Consider the following 20,177-nt stretch of genomic DNA (forward strand, 5'->3'; position numbering starts at 1 on the left):
GCATTCCCCCACTGAGTCAGTCACAAACATCCACCCTGTTTGGTCCGATAAGCGTGGCTCCCCACCTTAGGCGAATCAGTGTGAAAAGGACAACGAACTGAGAGTGGTATAATTCTTGTAGTTGGCGGTGCAATGTGTAAAGTCCTGAGCACAGTCTTCAAAATTTAGCCAGGTCTCTTTAAGATGCCACATACAAAAGACAGATGGACGGATAAGTGGATAAACATGGAGCAGAATACAGAGATACTGATGCATTAGTCGGCTTTAATTAGCTTTAATCATTTAATCATTATGACCAACGGATGAAAGGTTCAGTTGACAGACCACAGTGTCACCAAGTGCTGAAAACCAAGTACCTGCAAACATACTCCAGAATTACATATTTCAGAGCAAATTCTCATACATTTAAATCCAGACTGCAGCGCACACGAAACTGAGTTTCTGCATCAAAGACCACACATCCATCCATGGGTTCGCCAAGTTGATGCAACTGACCCACAATACAGGCCAGCGTCTATCATAAAAAGACAGAATTACCACCTTGCGGTTGAATTTCTCCACCAACCACTCAAGTTGCAGTTTACATCCATGTCTGTCCAGACTCATTTAGTGAAGACTTTGAAGGAATTTAATAAAAAATGTAATTATTGTGTTTTTGGTGAAATAGTAGCTACCACTGTATTGACATAAGTGAATAATTTCAAGTCATCATTTCATCCTATCAGACATTTTGTCATAATTAGCGAATGAATTCTTGAGTTACAGCCAGAAACGCGTGTTGTGACGTCACAGAGACCTTCGACCACCAAAATCTAATCAGTTCATCCTTGAGACTAAGGGAACATTTGAGCCAAATTTTAGGAAATTGAGAGAAATGGGATGGACAGCCCAAGAACATAATGCCACCTGCCACCGCAGACACATAAAGACTTATACTCTGGGAAAGGGGCAAATAAGAATATAAATACAATAATTCTAATAAACCTGGCAACTCAGATTAAACTCAACATTGTAACTTGCAACCCACATGAAGAAATGAAGTTTTAAGCAGCAGATGGCAGGATCACTTTGGGATTGTTTGCACACTGACTACATTTAAAGATATGCAAAGTCAAGACAATGCCTTTGGGAGACAAGTATCTAAAACCACGGAAACTTTACATTTCAGGTTTCTCTCATTATTTCCACTCTAGCGGCTGACAGATGATGCCTCCTGAATAACCAAGGAGATGAGACTTTCATTAAAAAACACCAACCCAACAACCTCAAACAAGCATCAAGGTTACAGTATGAGAAAATGTGCTGCTGTATTCAATGAAGATAGCAAAGGTTTAGCTGCAGCTGTGGCACTTATTTTTAGCTCCAGAGTAATGCTCCTTGACTTCATATTAAATCTTCAAAGTTAAGCACTTGTCAAAGCAGGAGGAGGATGCTCAGGGTCAGGTGCTGAGGTCTTATCCATTAACACTCACTAGTTGCCTTTACATGAGCAATGTGACTAATGCAACAGATCATAATGCCATTAGCTTTGTGGAGAGGAGGCTCAATGGGTAGAAAATGGAAATAACAAAGTCAGCGGTAGCAATTTGCGCCCTGCTGGGACAAACCTATACTAAACATGAATATGCTAATGGTACTGTGAGGTGCTTGAGTATAAACACGTTGGTGAGCATACCAAGTGCCTTGAAAAACTTTGTGCGAGGTGACATGCGAGTGACAGACGGTACCTGGCAGCAGCTGATCCTAATAACATCACAATCTGATTAAATGTAAAAAAGAGAAACAAAGCAAAAACGCGTTTCTTGTTCATCTCATGGAGCAAATCTATCATTTCCTCAAAATGTATCGACCAATACAGCTCAGGGATGCATGTCAATACAATAGTCTGACCAATAATCAGTATTTGAGTTTTAAAGATCCAATAAAAACATATGGACTGATACCATCTTTACACATATCCATTCCCTTACATTTGTTTTATTGAAAATTCTGAACCCAGTGCATACTAAACTGGGAATTTGCAGTTGAAAAATGTCAACCAATGCCATGGCTGCATTGTTTCTAAATAACTTAAAACACATCTTATCATATCTTTTCCATTATTCTAATTTGTGCATTTCATGCCCTCATTGGATAATGTTTGAACAGAGATGACGAAGATGCAACAATAGTCCCTCTCTGGACTCACTGATATCAAAATACCTGCAATGAGCTAGTAACAGTATATACATCATCCTGACCAATTCATCTGTCTAGATCCAGACAATACACAACGCCCTTGAATCTTATGCTCTGTTGTGTGCCAAGTACACTGTAAATCTCCATAGGCACACACTGAAATCACACAAATGTGGAATGAAGGGATGGACACTTCAATCACACTTTCACACCACTAACATCTTGCATCTGGTGTGAATGTGCAGCAAAACTGGATAATATGTTACAGGCAGACATTTCTGTGAGGTTTTGGTCCTTTTGTATTGGTGGTTTGAGGTAAAGGAGCACTGCTGTAGTGCTGTTTTCTAACACAACATCTTTTCACTCCACCTGCTGAATGCTCCTCTGCAGGCTCACTTTAGCAATAGAGGCTTAGATATCAGAAGGAGCCATTTGTTGAGCCTCCTACAGATTCTGCACTCTGTCAGTGACATTTATGCTAACAGCTGCAATCCAACATTTAAGCATGAAAGTAACCGGACAAAACAGCTACAGGGTGAAAAAATGGTATGACCTCAAATACATTTCAAGGTCATATTTCAGTATTCAGGTATTGAGGTAAATACTGGCATACTACATACTAATTCCCAGGCTTCAACCCTACACAAAAGGTTACCATCCTGGCTCTGTGTACAGTATTAGCACAGGGAAGTGCTAATGCAAAGCCCTGTGAGAATTAATACCAAGTCTCCAGGAAACCCGATCCCACCAACCTGCCTCTTCTCCCAGCCTGATCTTTTAATTCCCTAGTTGGCAGAAAACCATTCTTGAGGCTGGTGTTTTGCCTTCAAGACAGACAAAGTGATTTGTCCAAACACAGGCGTTTGTTTTCAAGCGTGACCTCTTTTTATTCGCAGCTTGTTAACTCTGGAGTCTGGTACTTTTGATGCAGTGACGTCTTTAGTCTCCCCTGATAAGCGCCCATTTCTGTCTGAATGATGAGAAGAAAGGGAAGACAGTGGAGAATAATCCTTTACCCTTGTGAACCCAGTAGACCACACAGCGGCAGCAGCAGAATAATGTGAGAATCAGACAATTACAGCCTTCACCAGTGGAGCCTTGACTGAGGCAAGCCTACATCCAAGAAAGTTTCAGTTAAATCTACTGGACTTAAAGTTTCTTCAAAGTGGAAGTGAGCGGAAAATCAGACTTTAATGTGATGAAAAAATAATGTGGGGATTCTTCGTTGCATGTGAATGCAGTTCCATATATTACTGAAAAACTGCTACATGCTTTTAATTATGATATTCATTGATTAGTTCCTGATATCTCCGTGGAGAGAAAGAGGAGTTCAACAGGATGCCCATGTTCTATTGTCTCTGCCTCGGTCTCTCATAGCTCGTTTGCAGATGACGTCACGTCAGTCTTTTGTGGTGTCCCGGATTGCAGATGGAGGACCGGAGTGATTTTCTGCATAGGAAGCACTATAACACACACTCAAAATGCCTATGTTTTGCATCGTTTGTGGTTGCTCAGATCGATCAAACCGAGAAACAAGGAGGAGCTTTTATCGAGTACCAAAAGTTGTTGTTCAAGGGTGAAAAATGTAAGAAATTGAGCGAAAAAAGTCGAAAAAGATGGCTTGTTAACCGTCTGTGTTCGGGAGGAGCCGAGTAGGACAATGGTAGAAATGGTGTAATATTGGCTATTGTTTCAAATCTACTGTGATAGATCAACAAAAGCTAAAATGAAAGGACGGTCATCCCAGAGCACCTTGGTACTCAGGTCGAGGACCTATTGCAATTTCCCACAGAGAAAACGCAACTGAACTGAGTTACGAATCTCACGTTAGATGACGAGATCAGTGCCCAACTCTCGAATTCATCTTGTCTAACACCAGATGCCACCCACCAACTGAGGACACATCCTGCCTTTCTCTCCGCAGACAATACTCTGAGCTTACATCTAATTAGTGTTTGTGGATGGTATTCCCTGGGAACATGTAATCCTGCTCTCAGTTGTTCTGCATGAAAATCTATAGCAGCTTTTCTTTTCTTGTCCAGCGTCTCCTTTTGGCTACATTGCATAAAAATGGCAATCACGCTGTGCTGTGACCTTCAGGCTGACACAATATCCTGAATCACCGAAACATCAGCTCTGCCTCCACAAGTCTTGTTACAAAAACATTCGGTTTGTGGGATAATCTGCAGTGACGAAGGACTGGACATCATCAGTATTTTCTGTGTTCACACATGACTGCGTCTGTAGCAGCAAGCCATCAAAAACCAAAACACGACACGAAATTCTTGATCAAATTCTTAATTATCTACTTTCATCATTTGAAACAGAAGCATTTGAGAAGTTTGGCTTATTTTTTTATGTACTGGGCATATTTTGTCTTATATTTGCCACGTGTAAGCAATGTTACGACGTGCCCACATATCTGCAGCAGCTTCATCAAAGTGTACAACAGACTGTGTTTCAGTACCATCCCTCAAGGGCTTCTCTGTAGAACCACCATGTTGCATCAGTAAACAACCGTACAGAAATCACCAGAAACAGACAGAGCAATTTTAACACTCACAGAAGCAAGAAACAGACCAGAATGCAAAAGGCATGACTGTCAGTCATTTGCTGCACTTACATCTCCTGTGCTGATGCTCCTCTATTCTGCCATCTCTACTGCTCCCTACAACCGTGAGTATAAACCACAGCTGAATACATCAAGCCGGCACTGAACAGGACGATGGGAAAAGAATCATTAATTCTGCTTTGACGTAACCTATATGAACAGGTATCTGCATCTGAATGCAGAATCTGTAGGCAAGGGACAAGATTTTGGTATCACAAGTGTTCCAGTTTCAATTTGTAGTGTGAGTAGTATTGACCAATCATGTTTGAAACTGTTTTGGATGCATGCAGGTCCACGTGGAGAGCAAAAGACACAGAATTCATTAGCTGAAAAGATTTAGACTTTTTCTCTTTAATTATCTGCATCATATATTATAGAGACCAGCCGACACATTGTCTGGACTTAAAACAAGTTGTTAATCAGAGTGTAAACGATGATCACCACACAAAAGATGAGGTCTTGGTCTGGATATCAATGTTCAGGAAGCCCAGAAACCTTAATGTTTACGCACAGGGCCTAAATCGCTGACATACGACTGCTGATGGGTTCCTAGATCACTTTGACACAAGTCAGACAGAAGTAAAGCATCAGTGTCAAAATGCTGTCCCATGTCCTTGGAGAATAGGACGTCCATTCTGTTGGAAACCACCTGAAAGGATCTGTAGGTGAGATTTAGGAGGATCTATTGGCAGAATATAGCAGAAATGGAAGATTCCTAAGTATGTTCTCATTCATGTATAATCACCTGAAAATAAGGACCATTGTGTTTTTGCTGCCTTACAATGAGCTGCTTGTATCTTTAGGGGGAGCAGGTACTCATCCAAGGAATCAGACATGTTGCACCACCGTGTTTCTACAACAGCCCAGAATGGACAAACCACACACTGGCTCTAGCCTTTTTTGTTTATTGTGAGTTTTGTTGCCACCGTAGGTTCTCCTACATGCTTGGAAATGGAGGAGTTAGATAAGAGATTTTCAGTTGATCGCAATCTGCAACCTCGCCGCTAGATGCTATCAAATCCTAAACACTGGTCCTTTAAATTACTCATTTGCTTGATTATGGTGTAACCTAATCATTCTGACAGCTAAATTAGGCTGTAGGCTCCTGTAGCTTTCAGCTTCCACATCAAAACACCACAGCCTGTGTGCATCACTGCTGCTGGAGGGGGGAAAATTAAAGGAAAGCAATGAGCATAGTAGTATTTTTTTCATTTCAATCTGCAAATATCAGACCTAGTTTCACTGTGAGAGTTCCCACAGCGAAGCTCTCCAGGGGGACAGTGGCTGCTTTACCATGTTCCATGTTCCTAGGCCACTTAGTCTGCAAAGTGTCTTAGTTTTGAGTCGTGTCCCAATAAATCAAATCCAACTTCTTGTGAAACCCTAATGCACTCACAAGGCAGGGAAACTGTTGAATGAGGGTTTATTCGAAGACAGATTTGAACATCAGTGCAGCTGATTCTTATCCAAGGTAACATCTCACTATGGTCCATTACAGACTTGATGTCCTACTTCCATGACTGTAACAACTACACGTTCTCACGTGATATGATAAAGTCAAAAGCACTGCACTAATACCACTTTGTTCCTAAAATTCTTTACCCATGCTGAGTAAGAAACTACCTATACGGGCCAGTATTATGGCCCTTCCATGTCCACCAATAACACTATATTCAAAGTACAAATACACTGTATGATCATAAATATTAAAACGTATGTAACGTCATAAACATTTTACTAAATGCTTAAGCAGCTCTTGCACATAGCATCTGGTGCAAAACTTCAGAAATACTTGGGAAATTAAACAATCAAACCCTCAACAGCAGACTACATCATCAGACTTCCACTCACTGCCAAAGAAACTTGATACCAATCTCCCGTTCAGGCGTTTAGCATACGCTGTAATGCAGATCAAGATTAAGTGAATGCTACAGTGAAGTACATAAATATTCCTCGAGCATGACGGGGCTCTGACAGCTCTGTGAAGCGGGACTCTTATTTGCTGACTTTGTTTGTGTTCATGGAATTACGTAAGATGGGAAAAACATGCACCCTGTGCCTCAGGTATTAAAGCCACCGCTGCCACGGGGGGGGTACATTTGGTGTCTATTATAGGCGGACCGCAGGCATTAACCTTGAGGTTAGTGTCAGGGTAAGTGGAACCAGGGTTACTGAGTGTACCTGAAGTCTTCAATCAGCTACGCAGACACTGTCTAGCTGTCTGTCCTTTGAACTTTAACTCACTGCTGTAAATCCTCTTCTTGGCCCTGCACAAGCGACTACACAGTCCAGTCAAGCACCCTATGTAATCAGTCCACGCCATTTGGCCCTGCCGTCCCAGATGAGAGTGCCTTCATCTCAGATATATCCGCTCTTCCTCTCTGGCATTCCAATAGGCGCCTTTCTGCCCTTTGAACATGAACAGACACAGCAATACAACCAAAGAAAAACATCCCGTCCATCATGTGCACAACAGAATCTGGCCAGGAGAAATTCCACAATATGTGAAGAGACTAACACTTGAATGAAAAGCAGAAAAAAAAGCAGAGCAGGCAGAGGATTTATGGGATCTCAGTGTAGGTTACCTTTCTGGTATGTGGAGCTGAGGTTTTCAAATCACAGGCTTGTGAGTATTTCTGTCACATACATGATTTGACTAGACTTGCCTGTCCTGAGCGACACCACGAAATGATGCAGAGGGGAATTTTGTGGAAGTAAACCCTCACAATGTCAAGCCCCAGTGGCAGACGTCACCACTGCTCCTGTCTGGTGTCTGCGCTGTCAGACAGGAGCAGTGGACCTCTCCAGCTGGACCCCCGCTGCGGTACCTCTGTGTTAACTGCTACGGTGATGCATCGCTGCAAATATGTCTGAGAAATTCTGCCAGTGCAAGGTGAGGAACTTGCACATAGAGCTGTTATTTACAAGGCTGCATTAGCATTCACTCACCACCCTTTCCCCAGTGATGAACTCTGCCTTCAGCCTTATGCTGCCAGCGACAGCTTAAAGAAGCCCACAGAAAACCACTGACAGCCTCATAGTCTGGACTTTAAATGCCTCACAAAACAAGACTTGAAATCAGGACCCTCCTCGCACCTTTTGTTCCCACCTGTAAGGTTAAGCGAGAGGGATTGAGGCAAAAGTACAAAGTGAACTAAAATATCCTCAGGCAAGGGGGTGTACGAGGAGGGGAGGGGGTGTTTGGGGTTATTTTTAGTTCTTAACGACCCTTAACGTTCACCGTTGGACATATCACCGGGGTGTTTAATGTGCCGTGACTTATGTGCCGCTGACATCGTGCCACACACAGCACAGGTGGCTAACACGTTCACCGACAGGCGTTGATGGCAAACAACCTGTGGCACGTCTTTAGCTTCAGGGACGAAGCGGTGGGCGAAGCGTGAGAGGCATCGGGGTCAAATGCTCGGAGGGCAGAAATGTCGTTAGCGGTTCGTCGCCGATTAAACACAAAACAAACGGAAACACCGAGACAACGCAAGTGAAGCCGCGGAGCTAGCTTGTTCTAGCGCGTAACTAGCAGCTGTTCGCTAAATCCCTCACCGGTCACTGTAACGGTTCATCATTCCGTACTTACCCCGCTTGTGGACGTCAAATCGGTCCTCACACACAACTTCGGCCGGTGTCGTCTACCGGCGTTGCCTCATTACAGCGCCGTCGGTACCGAAAAGGTGAGCTGAACTGTGCGGGTGTTGTTTGTGTTTTTTTCTCTCTCAAGATTCCAACCGTTAGCCGTCCGACCGAGCGAGGCTCCACCGTCTGTCAGTCAGTCAGTCAGTGTGCCGAGCCGGCTGTGCGCTCCGCCGCCATCTTGGTTGTGATGGGAATCCGCCGTCCTGGCCGCGCGCGCAGACACACACATACATACATACACTCTCTCTCTCTCTCTCTCTCTCTCTCTCTCTCTCACACACACACACACACACACACACACACACACACACACCCTCGTCTCTCTGGGTGGCAGCTTCTCATCACAGCCAGCCTCTCCCAGCAGGACGGATCATATATAATCTACCTGATGCTGACAGCGCTCGCAATTAAATCACCTCAATATTATCATTTATACTTTTTTTTTTAATTCCTGGTCTTGATTAAAGAAGTAACTACCCTTAATTGCATAAAGACAATGCACAGATTATTATAAACGAACAGTGTTAAAACCTTTTTGCTTGCATCCTGTCTTCCATTTGTAAATCCTCTTCTGTCAGAAATTGCTATTAATCTCATAATAACCGTCCCCTCTGTTGTCTCTACGGGATTTCACAAGGGCCAAAATTATATAAATTAAATGCAGACAATAAATGAACGCACTAATAACACCATCACTTTGTAAACTAATATGTATTGATCTAATTATTTTGCAGTTCATCAGCACTAATAAACTTCATGATTAAAACCTTTGTTGCACTTTTTCCTGATACCAAATATCTGCATTTTTTTTCCCCAAAAGTCTGCTCATAAGTGGATTTTTTTTTTTCAGTGACACCATTTCAGTCCCATGTCATCATGTGTGCTCTAAACCTGACCAGTACCACATCCAGTGGGTTGTGGTTTGTGCTACATTTCAATTCAGCACCCAGAACAGCACATGCAGCTTGTGCCAACTGACGGCTCAGAGCGACATAAAGAAAAAACACTTGTACCAACAGCATCACAAAAGAATACAGACGAACACAAGCAAATGGAAAATATGCTCTACTGTCTCTGTGTCAACCAGTAGGCCTACGCCCGTGTGGCAAATTGGACACCCAGTAATCACATGTATGCAGAGTGTGTTCGTGCTCTGCTGTGTTTGTATGTACCTTTAGACTTTAAGGTATCGGAGGTTTGTGCCCCCAAGAGAACAAAAACCTGCAGCTTTATTATAGAAAGTTTGCATTAACGTCATTCGCAGTCACTCTTCCTTTCGGTGTGAACACACCTGAAGTGGACTGCTACCAGATTCAGCAAGCTAAGCTGCTGTTCAGGATCAGGTTTCTTTGAAAGTGAAGTTTGAGCAGTTTAAGTCATGTGTCAGCATTTAGAGCTTTGTTTCATCATGCAATTTTTAAAATGCTTTTGAAAAATTCAGCCTTGTGTGCAAAGTCACTCACATCCAGCTGACTCTCAGTAGATCAGTGCTTGGGAACTTGATTTGTAAACATGTACAAAGCATTTGCACCAAAGCATTTTGGCCTAGAGTTCCCTCTGTGAGGAAATGGATCATATGGAGGTTGAGAAGGGGAAATGGGTGCGAAATATTTTTCTACCTGACACTGTAGATCAATAACGAATGTCAAAGAGATCATTACTGAAGGGGGAACTGCATTTTCATCTCCAGGAGGCAAAAGTATGGTTTTGGATTGCACCCAGATACTCCCACTCAAAAACAAAAAAAACATGCTTTGTGACTTCTGAAGCTGTGCCACGTTGGAAATGTGTTGGTTCACTTCTTCTTGTTGGCTCTGGTGTTTCAGGATGCACTGCAGAAGAAAACCATGTCTGACCGTGTTTGTGTCAAATAGAGAAAATATTAGAAAGAACTTGAAGTTCACATGTTTCAAGTTTTCCAACAATGAGAAAAAATACAAAAATAGTCTGAAAGGCTTAACAGTGTGCGATGATGAGAAGTTATTTGTTGATTGTCTTAAATAATTACGTTGTAATCACTGAAATGCTATAATTCAACCGTACGATGCACCAAATTTGACACAATTCTATCACATATAAGAACAATGAAGAGAAGATCCAATATTTTTCCCAACATATAAAGTCATTTTGCAGAGGATGAAAGAAAAACGCACTGGAAACAAGGAAGGGTATGAAATCCCATCTCTGGTTGAGAGCCCCACGAGGCTTCATGAAATCCTCTCGCCTCAGGATAGAAGTCAAAACATCAAAATTACAAAATAACAGCGAAACATCAGACCCAGCAAGGAGAGAACTGGAACAAAAATAAATGCATAAATCACAAGAAATGGCAGCAATAGAAATAACAATAAATGTGATGGTGATGATCATGGCGCATCAAAGCGAGGGTGTGTGCGTGCGTGTGTGTGTTATTATAGCAATTTTCTCATCAGATTTGAGGCCGTCCTTGAAGAGAGTTTATGTGGGAGCATGAAAATAATTATTCTGTGTTTCATTTCTGTTTATCTGTTTTTTGGTCCTCAGCAGAGAAAAATCCATCTTTTTAGCTGCTAAATGTGTCTTTCTTCTGGCTGGTGCTGAGCTGCTGCAGCGGCACTCAGTGGGTTTATCAGAGCTTTGTTGTTGCCCACTACAAGAGGCTGAAAACGCTGAGGAGTTGGTGATAATTCTCTGTGGGTTCATCATTGTGTGCATGGCCATGTGTGGAGAAGGCAGAGTGTAAACGAGGTGACTATTTCGCAGCGTTGCAGAAAGACTTTAAACTGCAGCTTTAAACCTGGATTCCTGTGGAAGCCCAAATGCTCAACGTTAGATAAATGAATAAGACATTATAGAATAACTTACATGACTGTCTGTCCAAGACTTTGTGAGTTACATTAGGAAATAATCGAACGACCATTTTCAAAATAAAAACCTCTCAGATGAAATACAGCTGATGTGCCGTAAACTCTGTTACTGTGAAAAGAACCTGGATGAAGTAAGTATACTTTTCTCCATTTATTCATGATTAGTTCTTTCATAGTGTCTTATTCATTTCATATTGAGCACACGTACTCACGTTGAAACTTAAGCCATTTAATTTATTGTTAATGGAGAATTTGCTAATATTTGGAGCTTTAAGTGTCTCGCCGGAGAGGTTGGCTCGTTTGTGCAACCTGTAGAACATTTTGATTTGGGATGATTGAGTCATTGATGCACTGCAGTAATCAGAAATGAGAAAGCAGCGTTTGAGATTCATTTGACGTAAGTGCTTAGTGCCCTCTGCCTGCTCTCTGTGGACGTGAACTGAAAGGGAAAAACCCAAGTGATCTCAAAAAGCACCTGAACTACCCACATGCCTGCATGAGGGATGTCTGACGGCAGTCTGAAAAGCAGTTTGCCAGCAGACCGGTAGCGCGGCGCTTCAGTACAACTGCTGCTGTGGAGGCAAAACCTTTAGCATGTTTTGTTCAGTCAGGTCGAGCTAACGCCTGCGTTTAAGGTCTGCTGATCCAAAATTCAAAATCTTCACACATTTTCAAGAACGGTTTGCTTTGATATGATTTGAGGCTTGTTTTGGTTTCATTTCACACTCAGTTGAGGTGGATGAAACACGGTGAAGATGTTTGCACACAGTGTATCTGGCCTGTGATTAGCCGGTCAGAGGGCTCGCTCGCCTTGCCCTCGGTGCATGATGGGATTGGCTCTAACTCCTCGTGTGCGAATGGAAGACTAATGGACGAATGATGCAAACTGACACATCCTCCAAACAGCATCCAACTCCGATGTGCACTGAATTACTCCATTGATTGTAAGTGACACTTCACTTATAGGTTGTTTGCTCATTTTTCCAGATGAATAAATTCGACTCCACTTTGTGTTGAATGACAGAATATATGATGAAACTGGCTGAAACAGCTTGGCTGTGAGTAGGTGTGAGGCTTGCTCGTGTCGGTGGGGGTGGAGGCTGGCAACATATTCCCACACAGTCATGCAAACTCGTAAATCCTTGAAATGAACATTTCCCTGTTTTCTCAGAAGTTAAATGAACCAAAACCACCAAACACATCTTATGATTTTCAGAGTCGAATTTAAAAATGTACATACAGTAAGTGAAGCAGTTAAAGCAGCAGCTCAGCCATTGCCTGGTCTTACTTATTCTTACTTTTTGTCCACTTATTCCTTATTTTCTTGCTTTTTTTCTTACTATCACACTTTCCCCTTTGCAGCTGTAACACTGCAGATTTGCCCACTGTGGGATTAATAAAGGATTTTTTTAATCCTTCACCTTAAACTGGTCAAAAAGTGCACATGTGAAGTTTAGCTGGTTTTTGGAGGCGAGCTGCCTACACAGCATCTGATGCCTCCTCTCAGACTCTCACTCGCTCGACTACATATTTAAAGCTGTTTTGGTTTGTTTTGCACAGACAGAACAAACTCAGTGACTTCAAAGCTGCAGCTGCATTCTGAAGCTGCATAATGATTATTTTAATGTTTCCAGACTGGCTTCAAAACACGTCTTCACTGTTAAAATGTGTTCAGATTTACAGTATATGACCACATGTGGCCCTTTTTTAAAAAAATGAACACAAATGTGCTTATTTTCCCTCTAACCTTCATGACTCTGACACACCCAGAACGTCAGTCCATTAATCGTCGTTTTATCGTTTTTGTCTTCGACAGTTTAACTCTGTGGTGTCACATCTTTATGAATTATTTATCACTCATGTTAAAAATCTCATAGTTTATTGCCTCAAGTTTCTTCTAACTTTAATTTACTACTTTAGATTCCTTTAATGAGTCTTAATTTAGGAGATTTGAGACTTAATCATTACATAAGAACAAACTGATGAGCATAAACATCATTTAGCATTTTAGTCATTTCAGGATTAAATTCAGTTGTTTCATTCCTGAAAGTAATTTATTCTGTGCCTTTCTGACCTTAATCCCAATAAAAAACAAACATTCATTTAACTTTAAAGTCAAAAGGTTGTGTTTCCTTGTGAATACAAACCAAAAACATACTTTCTTCCTGAGATTATTTAATATCCCATAATGCTATGAAATAATTTGTTATGAGGCCATTTTAATGGGATTTAAAGCCCGCTGAAGCACTTTCTTATCTTTCTGTGGTCAATGAGTTTAACATTGGACGACTTTTCTTTGGCTTTTTAACAAATGACAGTAAAAACAGATAAATGACACACCTGCACAGAGCTAATCACTGGTGAAACACCTGGACGTCATTGCCTCCCACTCAGTTTAAATGACTTAGTCATGTCTCACTGCTGCCATCTTCTGTGTAATGCAGCCAAACACAGCTCTGCATGCAGTGGTTTTATGTTGGAGACCATTTGAAATACATTCAGTAATGAAAAGTCATCGATCAGGCAGCTGCAGCTGCGTGCAGCAGCAGTCTGCTTCTGGGAATCTATTCCACATCTGTAAATTTCAGAAAGTTTCCGTGTTGCTGCAGTTGATTCGCTGAGACATTAAAACACATTATTGATCGAAAGTCAGCATCATGGATAGTTAGCCTCTGACTTTCCATTGTAAAAAAGTGTTATTTTGAGGTTGAAACGTGCCACCTGGGGGCCGTAATCATCGTCTCTGCTCTCCTCCAGTTTTATAGCTTCAGCCTGACGATTCAGAGTCTTCGGCTAACAGATGGGAGACACCCGCCTGCTGCTGCGATACAACATAGTTAATGGTTTTAGTGGTGATTAACAGCTTGTGGCCTCTCTTAGACACTTTGATGACTGCAGTGTGTTTCACTGGCACAGCAGGACGTCAGGCCTGTGTCCGTCCTCGAGGAAAGGGACCACAGGTTTTCATCACATCCAAATCTACTGTATTATAGCAAGAAACCAACCTGTAACGGGCTCAATTCAACAAAAGGTCCTTCATTCAGTGAAAACTGATGAGATCAAATGCAAATTGGAATGTAAGCAATAATAGATGCTGGAGAAAAGTCAGTGATAGACATCATTGTGGGTGGCAGTAGTTCAGGTTGTGGACTTGACTTGGACTTGGAACTGTACGGTGACCAGTTCAAGACCAGCATGTATAACAGAGTGTGGACTGGACCCTGCCGACGTGCCCTTGAGCAAACACCAAACCCCTAACTGTTCACCTCTCTAGCATCCCTCCCCTCAGCTGCATGTCTGTATCTGTATAAAGTGATTCATAAAGAGATTTTTCTCACTTTCACACTTCTCTGTGTGTGATCATCAGGGTGTGCTGAGCATTTGATAGTTTGGTTCCACTTTCAAATAAAGATTTTACAAGTTGTTACTAATATAAAGCATTTCTAAGTTGTAACCAACGGATCAATTAATGATTAATAAAGTGTCAAATAATGATTTACTTCTGCCTGATTATGAAACCTTTGGGTGGCGTTCATCCTCCAGCATGATATTTGCGTTGTCTTTTATTTAAGCTTATTATTTGATCAGGGAAACTTTATTCCAGCTTTTTAATATTTACAACAACGGACATTAACCATCATAACATTTATAACTGCAGACCTGATGACCCATGAGTCTTTATTAGGGCATTATAATGGCTTTATATAATACAATAAGATAAATATTAAAACCTGGCAACCCAAACACTGTTCTGATTAAAAACATTACTGATTTATAAAGCAATTCTAAATCTTTTATCCAGAGTTAACAAAGTTACAACATATAAACACAAAAGGTGCCTCATTAGAAAGGAGTACTTTCCTGATTCTCTCCTCACTTATGTATTTGTGCAATTACCCTTTCTTCTGGGGGACAAGCTTTTCCAGCGTCCATTAAATCACCAAAATTTATTAGATCTAATTGTTGATGAAATGATTGATCTTTACTGATCAGGTCACCATGAGGTGGAGGCACCTGGCTGTTGTAGGCATCCCTAAAAAGAGCGAGGATAATCAAAGCTTTGTCGACATCTGGTTTCATCAGAGTAACTGCTGCTAATGTTTGCTACGAGCTAAAACCCCTCTGTCTCCAAGCTCAACGAGATCAGCTGCACGCAGACATTAGCTCCTGCAGCGGCAGTGATGGTGAAGCTGTGCTAACAGATGCTGAGAGCTGAGAGGAAGTCGAGATTAGAGGCAGTGATAATAAATAGTTCCCTGGTGCCCTCTAACAAAAAGGAACCTGGGCTCTGTAAAGTGTTTCTGTATAACCGGGAACTGAATTCATTTTTTCATTATTTTCTTTAGATTTCAGAGCCTAATGTTAACAGTGTTTAAAAATGGGACAATTCTACTTAATGCCTGAAATTTTCAACACAGTGGGGCTTAAAAATGGGTCATAAAATCTCAGGGTGGTATCAGAACTTCAGATAAAATCCCCATCCCAGCCCACTCCACAAACCTACACATGTTGGAAAAGAGGATGAAGAAAAGCATCCAGTCATAGTTCTACTTTATGATTATCATTCTTTCAAGCCCAGTAGCCTTAGGAATTACATTGATTTTGCCACTGTTCAGCAGTAGTAGCAGGCACGCAGGAGATATTAACAACACACACACACACACACACACACACACACACCTTTCCAGACCTTTCTATCTTCTCATTTGGAAAGTCTGTGTAACTAAGTTTTAAATTAACACCCGTTACTGTTCCAACAGCCCATCTGTGGGCTGTGGGAGAATTTACTGTTGTCCTTCCAATCTATTAACAAAAAACTCTATGTTCACATGTATATTCATATTATACATCATTAGAAAGCTGAAATTCTTGAACATGAATCAGTTGATGGAAACCATTTCAAGATACAACCACAGGAAGGATAACAATAATAGTAGACACATAACCACTTTTAAAACTGATACCTCCTTCTCTTCTTACATGTATAGATCAAGCCAATCATAACCGATTTTACAGATGACTGATGCTTCGAATAGCCAATGAAAATCTGAAAACATCGATATGCCTCTTCAGTCATTATTTACAACTGGATCGCCTGAAATCAAGCAATTTAGTGTTTATAGGGATATTACACACAGTTTAAAGTGATAAATACAGTAAAGGGCCTCAATATAAAAATATATAGCCAAAATATAGGTATAGATTCCTCAAGTATGAATATACATGGCCAAAATTTAGATTTCATGAATAGAAATATATATATTTATGTAGAAAAATATATAGTAAATTACCTTTTTTTGGAGGACACCTAGATAAACCATAAAACTAAAAATATTCTGTTTCTGTGGTATTGTTATCAGCTTTTATTGAACATGGACTAAGCTAAAGCTTCATTCTGTGGTCCAGTTGTGTTTTCTACCTAATAAGTCCCAGATATAGTCATCTGCAAGCCTTTGTTTGCAAAAAAAAAATATATATATTCAAGCGTACCAGAGCTTGTTTGGTGAACAGGACTGAGACCTGAGCCCCCCAGGAATTAAATAATGAGCAAAAAGAGGCTGAAATGCTTTATAGAGTTGATTAGGGGAGCTTTACGACTGCTAATCTAACCAGATTAAAAACAGAATTTTACTTCATAGAACAACTGGTCATACTGGTCAAACCCCAGTGTACATTATGGCCCTGTGTGGTAACGTGCTTGTCACTGGGACCCACACTTCCACTGTAAGACAAGCTGTGTGCACAGACACAGAGTTACTGGAATTTCTCCTCTCTGCTATTGATTTTCGGTGGGGTTTGCAAATGTTTACATGACTAGCAAGAGACATTCAAGCTTTTTCAAATGATCCCCTTCCCTGCTCTCTCCTGCGTGCATTAGAGGCCAGGAGACAGGCAGGATGTGAGCAGGACGATAAGCTGCAGAGAGATGGAAAGGCTGTCGGGGATTCTCTGATGCTCAGTCCGTCACTGTCCAATAACCTGCATGCAGAGAAAGCTGCTGCAGATCCTCTTGCTTTAATGTTCGAACAGTGGTCAAATTAAAATCAGTGCAACCAAAATCACACATAGGATATGATGTCATGCTTCATGTAAGAGCTCCCAAAAGTACACGATTAAATCCACAGTTAATCAATACTCAGCCTGCGGTCTGCAACACAGCACAGCAAACCACGCAGCTGCTCTTCTGGTCCGTACCTTCTAATGGTAGTCGGATAAAGTATAATCAGGAAAGACCTGGTCAGACCACCACTTCTCCATGGAGGCCGCTGTGACCTTCAGCACTTCTGGTGAAGTGAGCTGTAGTCAAAGTTAGCGTGGTGGCTCATTCATTCACTTGTTTAGTTCATATTTTCCTTTGAGGAGCTTTGGTCTCGATATGTAACACGGAGCACCAAATACTGCAAGATGGCTGAGATGGACCATCACTCAGGTCAACTCTGAATCCTGTGCAGCTGTTTCTCAGCTGGCTTTGACCTCTGACCTCTGACCCCCCGCACCCCCACCCTCAGGAGGGGTGACAGGAAAAGGAACTTCCTCTCTGGATCAATATAGTGTCACATTATTACACTGTAGGTCAGAATTAAAGGATTTACTTTGACGACCTGCCCTTTATTCCAGGCAGCTTGAGAGGATCCTGAAACTCATGTGAGTTAAACGGTCATGTTGGAGAATACACTTTTACATGTGTTTTAGATTATTTTTACTATCCTGTTTGGAAACAATCAAGATTTAACATGTTAATTGTTGAGCATCCAAAGCCAGGCTAGCTGTTTCCCCCTGTTTACAGTCTTTATGCTAAGCTAAGCTAATCACCTCCTGGCCCTGTGAGTGGTATTGATCTTCACCTCAACCCTCAGCATAGGAAATAATAAATGATAAAACCCAACGTTTCCGAAGGAGGATTAAGCTACAAAGACACCTTGGCTTTGAACATTTCAGTCGGTGTGCACATCATAAAGCTTCAATAAAAAGCTGGAACATCCTGACAGAGAACATATGTTATTTACATAAAACAAAGAGTGTGAGTCTTTAGGCGCAGCTGTGTTTTTTATATGAAGGGAGTGTGACGCTAACGAGGAGTAACGAGATTTCTGCTTTCTTGTGTGCTTGTGATTCAGTGACATGTGGCAGTAATGAGAAGTAATTATGTTATCTGGTTGGAGTTCCATCCTCTTCATCCTCTTAATATTGATTCAGATGCACTGCTGCGATGTCCTGTCAGGGCGTCTTTACATGATGAGCTGATGGAGTGTAAAACAGTGTTGACTCACATCCTGCTGTCCTGCCTGAAAAAGAAAAAAGGGAAAATAAGATGCCGCTTCCATTCTCGGTCAGTATGAAGTGGAATCACAGAACTGAAACACCTGAAACAGTTTCCATGAGGCTGATCTCTATTTTCATCAGTGAGTGTTTGCAGAATTGTGGGTTGTTTCCATTAAATTGACATTGAAAGGTTGTAAAAAATATAGACAAGACAGCTTTGGTTTTAAAGCAGAGGTTCCATCTGTGTGCAGCATCGTAGCTCCAAGCAGCTTCACCCTGTTTGGTTCTGACTCGATGTTCTACCATTTGACTGATTCCTAAAGGGTCCAGCTGGGTTTACGTCCATCATGTAGATAAAACATTTAAAGAGATTACTGAGTAATTCATAAACAGCAGTTCTTTCAGATCTGTGGAAGTCAGTGTGAAAATCTAAGAACAGGAATAATGTGCTCTGGTTCATGTTTGAACTCTGGCAGCAGCGTTCTGGGTTTTTGTCTTTATATCTTCAGAATCAAGCTGAGCAATGCATTTGCACTCCTCCACAGATCCCATCGAGCCTCCTTCTCTCGTCCCTCTCTCCGTCAGACGTGCCTCATAGACTGTATAAAATCATGCGACAGACGTTTTTAAAGTTTTTTGCAGTTTCAGCTGAACAGGATAGCGCTCACGATACCCAACAGCAAAGCACAAAACACCGTCAACGTTTCAGACCAATGACCACGGCCACTGCAGGACCACGCAAACATATACAGGAGATGCATTTGTGTAAGTATATCCATATGTCAATGTGTGTGTGTGTGTGTGTGTGTGTGTGTGTGTGTGTGCTGAGTCCAGTGACTAGCCTGGCTTGGGTTACGCTCTTTCTAATATGACGGACAGGAGAAAGCTTCATGGATGCACCTTGCTTGCGGGAAGCAGAGCGGCTGCAGGCATAAATAAATTTCCCCCGAGGAAAGTCGATACAGGAGCTCACATGTCCGCAGCAGATGAATATCCAAAACCGTCTGCATCTTAATGGCCACAAAACAGTGTACACATGATACACACAGACACGAGCCGCATTTATATGTGCAAGAGGCACTCGAATCCTTTACTTAAGTAAAAGTAGCAGCACCACAGGAGAAGGGACATTCCAACAGTCTCGCAGACAAAGTTTTACTTGAAAGGAAAGATGAGAGTAAAGTAGAAGTACTCACTGGAAGTAAAGTTTCAGATTAGCTGTTGGCAACTAGAAGGGATGATTTTCAATTCTGTTCTCATGAGAAGGTCTAAAACTTTACAGAGTATGAAGCATTCTAGTACTTTTACTGCAGATTTTATTAGTCATAAAGGCAGGCCACTGTACTAGTACTACATATGTATAGAATCTGTACCCGCTAACCAGATTATACTGTTTAAGTTCTGTTTAAGATCATTCCTGTACACACACATTATTTATCTAAGTTTGCGGATGGATTCAACCTCCAGGTATTTCATTTAATGCCATCAAAGTATTAAATTTAACTCAGACACAAAATAGTCTTGAAACTCTGCGTTTCAAAGACAGTTGCCTCAAAAGATGGAGCAACAGGAAATAGAGTAAACCGATCATAAGGACAGCAGAATAGATTATATGAAAGTTTAATCTA

General features: G+C 41.5%; 1 protein-coding gene across 10 annotated transcripts in view; it reads right to left on the reverse strand.

The window, feature by feature from the left end:
- LOC143322663 (C-myc promoter-binding protein-like) overlaps nt 1-8,705 on the reverse strand; it is a 60,475-nt gene extending 51,770 nt beyond the window's left edge. For all 10 annotated transcript variants that reach the window (XM_076734080.1, XM_076734061.1, XM_076734069.1 and 7 more), the window contains exon 1: nt 8,385-8,705. The gene's annotated coding sequence lies outside the window, so the exon portion shown is untranslated. The remainder of the gene's footprint in view (nt 1-8,384) is intronic.
- Nucleotides 8,706-20,177: the final 11,472 nt, after the last annotated feature.

This window comes from Chaetodon auriga, chromosome 1 (assembly GCF_051107435.1).
Source record: "Chaetodon auriga isolate fChaAug3 chromosome 1, fChaAug3.hap1, whole genome shotgun sequence".
In the NCBI taxonomy this organism is placed as follows: domain Eukaryota; kingdom Metazoa; phylum Chordata; class Actinopteri; order Chaetodontiformes; family Chaetodontidae; genus Chaetodon; species Chaetodon auriga.